Raw genomic sequence first — 10,785 nt, 5'->3', positions numbered from 1 at the left:
GATCATTTTTCCTCCCCAAGCTGTGCCTAATGAAATCAAAATAGACGTCCAAAGCCATCACAAACACGCTTTTAAATGAAAAGGCAACTACTTCTCACCAAATCCTGAAAGATGATTTTCCCCAAGTTTCTCCTAAAAGTAGGGTGTTATTAAAGCTTTTAGCTTTCTTCCCCCAAGATTTCTACAGAGTCTACATTTCCTACTTCTTGATGAGAATTTAGCAACAATAATAGTAATGTCTATAATTTATCATGGTGTATTCAAGAAGATGCATCTTAAAAAGTCATCACTTCATAAGTAAGACCTTCACATTGTTTGCGTGGGCAGACAAAGCCATTCACCCAAGAACGTTGTTTCTACAGGTAGAATCCGCAGCGTGCAGGGTGATGAGCAGCGCTACTGGTAGCTGGAAAGAGCGGCCTTTACTATGAGCCACGCACTGTCTTGAGCCCCTACAGAGACATCCTTCCATTCTGTCCTAGGGATGGTTCTAGGGGTAGTCCCTGTTATCAGAGCCATTTTACAGCTGAGAACACTGAGGCTGGGAGAAACTATGCGACTTGCCAGTGATCTCACAGCTAGGAAGCACAACCAGATTCAAGTGCAGAGATGCTGACCACTGAGATGCAGGGCTCACTCTAATCAGCAGCAAAAGAGAATCCAGGTCGCCATGGTGGTTATTTCTAACTTGGAGACCAAAACACAGAACGAAACCAGGGTTAAAAGGCTTCTAGCCATCAGCAAGGATGAATTCCCACCATTTGCTTTGACCTGGATGGAACTGGAGGGTATTATGCTGAGTGAAGTAAGTCAGTCGAGAAGGACAATATTATATGGTTTCATTCATTCAGGGAATAGAAGAAATAGTGAAAGGGATTATAGGGGGAAGGAGGGAAAATGAATGGGAAAAAATTAGAGAGGGAGAGAGAACATGAAGACTCCTAACTCTGGGAAACGAACAAGGAGTGGTGGGAGGGGAGGTGGGCGGAAGGATGGGGTGACTGGGTGACGGGCACTTGATGGGATGAGCACTGGGTTATGTTGGCAAATTGAACTTCAATAATAAAAAAAGGGCTTCTAGGGATCCCTGGGTGGCGCAGCGGTTTGGCGCCTGCCTTTGGCCCAGGGCGCAATCCTGGAGACCCGGGATCGAATCCCACGTCGGGCTCCCGGTGCATGGAACCTGCTTCTCCCTCTGCCTATGTCTCTGCCTCTCTCTCTCTCTGTGTGTGTGTGTGACTATCATAAATAAATAAAGAAAAAAATATTTTTAAAAAAAGGGCTTCTAGGTGAATTGCGTTTGCTCAACCATGAGAAGGTACCACAGAAGCAAATCCCGCGTTTAACAGGGGTCCTCCACTAGATGGTGCTAAAGGGACTGGGAAGCAGATAGAGGAAGGGGGGCTGATTTCTGCTCTTCCCTCTGCACAAAAGAGTAAGTTGCATTTGTCAGGATTTGTGTGAATTATTTACCATAATCACCTAAATGTTTCTAAACTTTCACTAATCCAAAGTGCATCTCGCCCCTGAGATGTGGGCTCATTGAAGAAATTCTTTTCAGTGGAACGGAGGAAAGCGAGCCAGCCAACTGCCTGGGATTCCCATCATGTCTAAACCACCCAGTTAGCTTTTAAAACCAGGATCAAAATTTGTTCTCTGATGTCAGCCTCATGTTTACAGGGGAAAAAGAAAACAGCTTATTACTTTAAAGAAAAGTTGGTGCAACTGCGAGGGAAACTAGGAATGTACACGTGCCTCTATTCCAAAGACTGGCTGGCAGGCCGTGAGGTTCGCCAAAAGTGAACCGATTCCATACCCTGGGGGCCGTGCAGCCCTGTGGGCTGGTGGTGGCACCAGGCAGACGTCAGCCTCCAACTTGCCCTCGGCGGCTGGCCTCCGCCCTGCGTCCTGCAGCCGGCTCCCTCTGCCTCCTCCATCTGAGATCGCACGTGGCGCCAAAGTGGCTGCAGTCACTGCCGCGCGTGCCCGCACGCCACACGCACTGGTCCTCCACACCAGCTACTTCCCGCCACAACCTTGTGATGCTGATGCTTGTCCTATCTTACAGATGACAAAAGTACAACTCTCCTCTCTAGGTGAGACGTAGCCCCCAAAGTCTTTGGTTGGCTCCCCTGTTCTGTTATCCGAGCCCCCAGAGGTAGCCTCTCCTTTGGTACGCACCCCTAATTTTTGCTCGTTAGCCAGGCCGTCTTGCCTGTTCGCTGATAGGCCCCGTGTGGCCAGCCCTGGCAGCAGAACGTGTTGGAGGACAGCTATTCACAGCAACCCAGGGGCCGGTGAGATTTCCTGGGAACTTACTAGGCCTCTTGCAAAGGCAGATGGGACAGTGCCCCCGTCCAGCAGGCCGGGAGACCCGGAGCCCTGCTTGCTAGCCGGGCAGGGATTCAGGACAGAGCTGTGCTCACGGCTCGTGTGCAGGGAGGGGCGTGTGCAGGTGACACAGACCTGGACTTCAGAGGACAGGCTGCCATCTTCCAGGCGATAGGTGGCAGTGGCCAGATGGCACACAGGCACGGCAGCCCCAACGAGGGGAGCTACGGCGTCTGCTGGGGTCTGCAAGCCCAGGCCTGGACCCCACCAGCCACCAGGCCAGCACCTCAGCCCTGGCCTCTGCTGGGCCCATCCCTGGGCTGCGGAGCCGTCTGTCAGGGCCTGGGTTTAGCTGTCAGAACTCCTCCTTGCCGCTCGGGGTCCGGAGGCCGGGTTTGGTCACAGAAGAGGCGAGAAGCGAAGACAAGAAAACGAGAGATGTGCAGCCATTTGCGCCTCTTGTCCAGGTGCGCCCTCCTCGTCCCGCTCCCCTCCCAAGGCCGGAGGGTGACGACTCAGGGGGGCCAGTCGGCGCCGGGACAGGCGGTCATCAGGCAGTTTCCTGGCTGTCACTCAGGCCGCGCCGGCAGTCCCCGAGTAGGCCGGCTCTCCCTCCGTGGGAGGCAGCGGTGGCAGGGGGACAGCGGGGCTGCCTCCTTCACTAGCAACCCGATGTTTGATCTTCCTGGCCCGGCGCCACCACCAGCCAACGTTATCTTGGCAGCTGGCTTTGGTGCGGCCCTCAGAGGGATCCCCTGAAAGCGCTGGGGTGGGAGGAGGGTGCTGGGCCCAGCCCCGGCCGAGAAGAAAGGGAAACGCTCAATGGCCAGGGGTGAGGCCCCCTTTCCTCTGGCATGTCTTCTATTTGGAACCCAACCTGTTGTGTTTGCTTCTGGGGCCCCCCTGATATCAAAATAATATCCCATGACCCTCCTGACAGGGAGGTAATAAAACTGTTCATTAATCCCGGCCCTCATCACTGCCCTGCCAGGCTCCTTAGCAAAGGTGTGTAAATAGATTGGCCTTTCCCTGACCCCTAAAAATCAACTTTGCTTTGTCAAACTCGAGAAAGAGAAAGAGAAAGAGAGTGCTTCACGAATGCTCTCTCCACGGACGGCGCTATCCTCCTCACGGCCCGCGCCCCCCACTCCTGACACCCACACTCTCTCACACACACAGTCGCCCACACACATCCATGAGACTCTGGAGCCCCGTCAGCGGAGTGCAGAATGCGGGGCGTGCAGGTAAACACCCATCGTGAAGCATCCCGGACTCTGTCTCCCACAAAGCTGCTGAAATTTCTCCTCCAAGAAGCCGGTTTTGCTGTGTAAACGCAGACCTTTGCTAACAGCCCCATTGAGCGCGCTTACAGGGGCAGCCCCGAGGTCTGCTGGGGCCCTGCACCCAAAGAGGACGGGGGGCTGTGACGGGCCCCAGAGCACGTGCCACAGGGAGTGTAACCCCAGGGGAAGAGGCCTCACATTACCCCGGAAACTGTGCCAACGTCACAAGGCCAAGGTCACTGCCGTGGCTTCACTGAGCGCGGAGAGATCAGAGGCCCACAGCGACACCCTCCAAATCTTGTCCAACGCCTGGGAGCCAGACCCAGGGCCACAGCACCGGGTGGCCCAGCCCGAGAGGGAGCCTCCCGGCCACCAGCCCTGGCAGGCGACTCGGGTCCAGCCCCACACGCGACTGGGCCAGCTGCCGGCTCGGCGCCCCCTGCGCCCCACCCCTCCTGCGCCCCAGGCAGGCCCCAACTCTCCGCTCCCCACGTGGCAGCGGCGTAACGAGCTGTCAGTCACCGGCGCCGGCCCGCCTAATTGGACCCAGCAGCCCTCAATAGGGCCCCCGGAGGCCCTGCCCGCAGCGCCCACCTCGGGGCGCCCCCGGAGCCCAGGAGGGAGAGCACCCGGCCGCCGCATGTCCGGCCAGGGCGCAGCTGACAGTGAGGAACCCCTCCCGGCTGTCAGCGGCCGCCGATGCGGGTGGACACCAGCGGGGCGATGCCACGACTGCCCTTGGGGTGATGGACACCCCAGGGACCCCGCTTGGCAGGGGGCCCTGGCCTGAAGCCTCCTTGGCCTCAAGCGGCCCCAGCTGGCAGCCCAGGGCTGTGAGGAGGGCAGCACCCCAAACCATCACCCCCTCGGCCCCTCCACAGCCTGCAAGACACGGCCCAGGCCCGGCCCCCTCAGCCCTTGCTGTGCCCCAGGGTGACAGCACAGCGCCTCCAGCTGCAGAACGGATAGGAAAAGAGGGACCCTTGGAAGTTTAGATGCTGCCCCGTGAAGGTGACGTGGGCCTGGGCTCCGAGGGAGGCTGCTCAGCCTCCACCGCCTCACCTTCCCACCTCCGCCCCTTTCCACTGGTACAGATTCTGTTTATGCCACTCTTATCTCGCTCTCAGGACTTCGTGCACGCCACCTCCACAGCCTGGAACACGCCACTGCTACCTTTCACCTGTAATCCTGCTCAACCCTTCAGGTCTCAGCTCTTCGACCTCCGTGCTGCCTCCTCCAGGAAGCTTTCCTGGACTCCATCACTGTCTGGGCAAGGTGCCCTCTCTCGGTGCACTCTGCACACCCACCAGCCACAGCCCTATGCCGAGTAGACGCTGTCCTGCACTGACAGAGCTGTCTCCCCATCACACAAGGAGTATCACTCATTTGCACAGAACCCCTGCGCGCTCTGGGCCCAGCACTATCCATGGCCCTGGGCATGCAGCAGTGAGTGAGCGAAGGAAATCCTGCCCTCCGTGAGGCCAGGAGGCAGATGCTCAACCAAATGCCTTTGCATTTCACGGCACCCTCAGGCCTCACCCTGAGGGCTGATGGCAGGAAGGGGCACCTCCTCAGTGGTTACGTGGATCACCGCTCCAGCTGAGTCCACCAGGACCACAAAGGCTACTCACCAGGCAGAGTGCTCGACTCAGAGAAGGCAGTGGGAAGACTGGGGAGGGTGTGATTGCTGCAGACCCTCCAGCCCAACACACATCAGCCAGGGGCACCACCGCGCTGGATCTCTCGCTTCATGTGGGCACGCGGTGGCTTCAGAGTGAAGCCTGACGTTGGCACCAGGCCCCAGCTCAGCACCCTCTTGCTGCACTGCTAACCACAGCCTGGATCTCATGGTATCTGGTGTTTCTGCTTTCTTTGGCTCTTGATTTGAAAAGGGAAAGGAACAAGAAAAGGAAAAAGAAAGGAACTTTCTGGCTAGATGCTAAATCCACGATATCAATAAACAGGGAAAATGGTAGAAAATGCTTCCAGGAGAGACCTCTGAGGTATTGCAGTGGAGAGCTCCTTGCCTGCATGCCAGGGAGCCTGGACGCACAAAGGTTCCAGGCAAGGGCACTGGCCACAGGGCAGGTGTCATTTCCTGATGGCCCAGCACACAAGCCTGAGTCAGGAATCCTCTTCTCACAGACCCAGCCCCAGGACAGGAAGGCCAAGTCCTGCCACTCGTTCAGTCCCAGGCCCGGCTTCTGGTACTGTCAGCCTCTTCTACCAGCACAAAGATGACAAGGGACACGTGGACCCCCGTGTGTCTTCAACGTGCCCCCGACACGGTGTGTGTCTGGCCCTCAGCTGCCCGCACAGCACAGGTGCAGAATCATAATGACACGGGGCCTTCAAGAACCCGCCTGCCACTTCCATGCTTGGGTAGGAAGACAACAGGAGCCACACAGCCAGGCGGGACTGTGCACTGAGGGGTGGCAATGGTGTGAGTACATGGCACACGAGGGGGTTGATGTGCATTCTCCTGTCAAATCCTTCTCAAGACCCTGCAAAATGAACATTATCACCCCACTTTCGAAGGTGAGGGAGGCGGTGAGGCTCAGAGAGGTGGAGTTACTTGGCCAGGCCACTCAGCAGAACCTGTCAGAACCAGGATGCAGAGGCGCCTGGGTGGCTCAGTGGTTGAGCATCTGCCTTCGGCCCAGGGTGTGATCCCGGGGTCCCGGGATCGAGTCCCACATCCAGCTCCCTGCATGGAGCCTGCAACTCCCTCTGCCTGTGTCTCTCATGAATAAATAAACAAAACATTTAAAGAAAAAAAAAAAAAAAAAGAACCAGGAGACAGAAGCAGGAGCAGGTACCTGTGACATCAGCTCCTGTTGGTCGTGGCCCAGAGGGTGCCCTGCCCCCGTTTCACAGATGGGGAGCAGCGAGGAGGCGGCCTCGGGCCTCCCGCTGGGCCTCTGCGCCTCCGCAGACCAGGCCGGGGACCTGGCCGGGCCTTCCCGTAATTAGTGGGCTCTTGCTAAGACCCAGTCGCGCCGGGCCTGGGCCAGGGCTTGTTTTTGTTCTCACGCGGAGGCCCTCGCAGGAAGGCAGGCGCACGTGCGCAGCCCCATAAATCCAGCCGGCGTCGCTCATTACAAGGTTCTGCTTCAGGCCCCAGGCCCCAGGCCCCAGGCCCCAGGCCCCAGCCCGCGCTCCGCCGCCTCCCGCCGCCCGCCCGGCCGCCCCGCGCCGCCCGCAGCCGCAGACATGAGCTCATCCAGCGCCGCGGCTGAGGAAGTGGCCGGGGGCGCTCTCGGCCCTGGGGGGACAATGTGCCCATTAAGGCCACCGGCCGCACCCCCGGCCGCCGGCGGGACCACCCCCTCGGGCGCCCGAGCTCCAGGTCGGTGGGCGAGGCCCTCGGGGTGGCCCGTCCGCTCGGACGGACAGGCAGGCCCAGGGCCCCGCGCCCCGAGCCCCGTCCTGCTCTGCCCCCAACCCCGAAAGACTGACCAGCTCGCCGTGGGACCTGGGCAGCTTCCCCGGCCCCCCCGAGCCTCCATTCTCCCAGCTATCAAATGGGCAGGCGTTCCCGGCCCGGCGGGGAAACACTGCTCTGGAGCCCGTGACCTTGAGCTGTACCTTGGCATCTTGTCCGCTCGAAACCTGGCAGGTTCTCTGGCTCTGTGGTCTGAGGAATGCGGAGGGGATGAGGGGCTAGGCAAGTCACCCCATCTCTTGAGGGTGTGGTCTCCTTGTCTGTAAAACAGAGTTGCCAGTACAGTGTCAGGAACAAATATTTTAAGAAATGTGAACCCTTTCTTTCTAGCGCTCCGATTCCCATAAAGGTGAGAAGCTGCGTACCTGCCACGGCTCAAATCCAGATTCTGACCGTGGTCATCGTTTGAGAGTCGGCCAGCTCATCTCTACGCAGGCCAAGTTTCAAGGGGACCCGGCCAGGTGCATATCAATACCACGTGCAATTCTAACCCAACCTTTACGGTATATAGCTGAAGATGCTGGAATTATTGACAAACCCTTCTCCATCTGGAGCTAACATAGCTCAGAGAGGAGTCAGGCAATGTCTGGTTTGCAGGGAACCTTCTAGAACTGTGCTGTCCAATAGGATAGCTATTAACCACATAGCACCATTTAAATTAAGTAACATTGAAAATTCAGTTCCTCGTTTTCACTCGTCACATTTTAAGTGTTCTGTAGGCACATGTGGTTAGTGGCTACTGTTTCGATTAACACTGTTCTTTAGTATCTCCGTGGAGCTCTCCAGAGCGACACTCCAAGCTTTTCATATCATTTAATTTAGCATATGGAGCAAACACCATGGCGGGGACATCTCCACCAGCAAGTGGTTCCAGGCTACCGACTGTGATACAGTGACTGATAATCATGGTGGTAGAAACAGTACTATTCATGCACTGAATATTTCTGTGTTCCAGGCACTGCACTGGCTGCCTCATGTTAATTGAATTCCCCCCAAATACTCTACAGTTGGTGGCATGTCCCTACCTTACTCATGACAAAATGGAGTCAGGGAGACTAAAGAATTAAAGCAAGGTAGAGGCCGGCCCAGCTCGGCTTCAAAGCCAGCCTGCCCCTCAGGTGCAGAACCCATGTGAACCTTGTCCTGTGCTTCAACTAGATTTGCATCCAGAGGGTTGACTGTTCTTTCCAGAATCTGTCCCCCTTCTGCCTTTACCTTAGCTTTGAACACTTCCTGCTCTCAGGAAAGCTCAGATCTTTCAAGGCTGGGCTGAGGCTCACTCTCGTCCTTGGTTGCTATGTGGAACTGCTTATGCAGGACAGGCCTGTGAAGGCTCCTGCTGGACACGGGGGTTGCCCTCACCCCAACTACTACCCCCAGTGCCCAGAGGGACCTGCTCACTGGGCCTAGGAACCATGTGGGAGATAATGGATGGCGATCCCAGCTGTGCTGCCAAACTCCCTTCAGAGAGCACAGTCCTATGCAGGTGTCAGGTCAGTGGAGCCAAAAGGGACAGTATCAGTGGGACGCCCCAGGGAGTGTGCTTGTGAGCAAGCAGGACCAGCTCACGTGTTCCTGCCTGAAGCCACAGCTATGGGTTACACTTAGACGCAGTGAGCGGGACAGAGTGATGGGCCGGGCCCTTGGAATGAGCACCAGCATAGCATGTTCATTCATTAACCTGTTAGTCACTCACTGAACAAAGGAATGCCAGGTGCTGAACTCGGTGCCAGGGTCACCTTCTACAGGTCAGGCCCCCCTGGGCCACAAAGCAGCTCTTCCACCATTCCCCAGTGCCTCTCTTACCCTGCAGCTTCGTGACAACCCCGAGAGGCAAGCAGGTGGGGTAGGGACCAGCCTCTAACTTGACAGATGGAGAAACTAAGGGCTGAGCAGCAAAAGCAATTTCCCAAAGCCAGCGAGCTGCCTCCCAAGGCTTGCCCCCTGGGCTCATCACCTCATTACCTAGTCACTCTTTAAAGGGAGCATTTTAGGGGATCCCTGAGTGGCTCAGTAGTTTAGCGCCTGCCTACGACCCAGGGTGTGATCCTGAAGGCCCGGGATCGAGTCCCACATTGGGCTCCCTGCATAGACCTGCTTCTCCCTCTGCCTGTGTCTCTAACTCTCTGTCTCTCATGAAAAAAATGAATCTTAAAAATAAATAAATAAAAGGAGCATTTTACACGGACGGGGGGTGCTGTGGGCTCTGCGGCCCCAAAGGCCACACAAGGGCACCAGAGGTCTGACTCCTCCACCCTCTCCCTCTCCCCCGCAGGCCATCCCCGGGTCTAAGCCACGGGGACGCCTATCACAAAGCTCAGTTAGCCAGACCCTGGGGACAAGGGACATCTCCTCTCCCGTGCTTGCTTAGAGACCCCAGGATCTCAGGCGCCCCCACAAGCCCTGCGCAGGGCCGAGTCCCTTGCTCTCACACCGCAGAGGGCCACGCAGGCCAGCCGGCTTCACCAGGGACTCACCGAAGCAGAAGGCACGGGCAGCTCCCACATCCGGAGCCCTCTGCCTCTGGCGCGACGCACCGCGGGGGCCCAGCCAAGCCGGGGCTCCCAGACTTCAGGCTGAAGCAACATCCGCAACAGGCTCACACCTCTGGGCTCAAGGCAGGGGGATGGACTGCGCCCTCCCAAGGCCCGGTCCCACACTTGTCTCGCTCAAGCCCTAGGACTCCCGTTTAAGAGCCTTTTTATAGACTCCTATAAAGGAGAAAGTGAACTTTTAACATGTTTGCACTCCACTAAGTCAATACGCATAAAAAGGACAAGAGCGGAGCTTCCCCTGCCCAGATGCAGGCGGCGGCCTGCGGGCAGCGTCGGGGCACCCCCCCCTCACCCCGCGGGCAAGGCCGCTCCTCCGCCGCAGCCTGGCCCCCTCGCAGGCCGCAGGGGCACTAATGACTCCGGAAAGCACGGCCCGGCCGGGCTACTGGTGGCTCCTGCCCTCGCTCCCCTGAGACGGCCCCCCAGATGCACGCTTTTCATGGGAAGACTTAGAGGAGCAGAAACGCGGAAGCTGTAAAGTTTTACTGGGAATTCTCAACCGTCCTCCTTTGGCCCCGACACTCACGCTGCCCTTCATTCTGGAGAGAGCGTCCTTTCTGCTTTGAACGGGCTCCTTAAAATCTATAGCGACTCTGCGCCCGCCCCCAGGATCCAGGATCTGGGCTCAAACTCCAGAGATGCCTGCCCGCCCAGGAGGAGGAGGAAGAGACCGCTCGGGCACCCCGAGGGCCTTCTCCTGCCCAGCCTCGCCCCGGGACAGTCCCCAGGGAGGCCGCCTGCCTGCCCGCCGCCCGCCCAGTTCACATGAATCCAGGGTTCGTGCCTGAGGCCCGACACGCTCCTCGGAGCCTGCTGCACAGTCAACACACGCAGCTCTCTTCTCTTTGTTCCTTCATTTGGACTGACTGAGTACCTACGGGGTGCAAGCCCTACTAAGGGCAGGCGTTACCTCAGGGGTTAGGAGAGAGGACATTCGAGTCAACTTCTGAATTCGAGTCCCAGCTGTGCCGCTTATCAACTGCGGTCCCAGGTGTGTCACTTGGCTTCTCTGAGCCTACAACTTATCTATAAAATAGGGACAACACAACCCCTTACACATCTCCTCCCACCACGAGGTTACCAAAAATATTAAATGACCCAGTCCATGTGCCCTACATATAGCAAGTACTCAATAAAGGTACCTTAGTGACCTAACAGCTCTACGGGGAAG

At 57.4% G+C, this 10,785-nt stretch overlaps 1 long non-coding RNA gene across 6 annotated transcripts in view; it reads right to left on the bottom strand.

The window, feature by feature from the left end:
* LOC144322129 (uncharacterized) overlaps nt 1-10,785 on the bottom strand; it is a 183,770-nt gene that overhangs the window by 10,787 nt on the left and 162,198 nt on the right. For all 6 annotated transcript variants that reach the window (XR_013387691.1, XR_013387694.1, XR_013387690.1 and 3 more), the window contains one exon: nt 7,203-7,319. This is a non-coding gene — a long non-coding RNA (uncharacterized LOC144322129). The remainder of the gene's footprint in view (nt 1-7,202; nt 7,320-10,785) is intronic.

The sequence above is a fragment of the Canis aureus genome, chromosome 10, assembly GCF_053574225.1.
Source record: "Canis aureus isolate CA01 chromosome 10, VMU_Caureus_v.1.0, whole genome shotgun sequence".
NCBI classification, from domain to species: Eukaryota; Metazoa; Chordata; class Mammalia; order Carnivora; family Canidae; genus Canis; species Canis aureus.
This window is presented reverse-complemented; position numbering and strand designations above follow the sequence as displayed.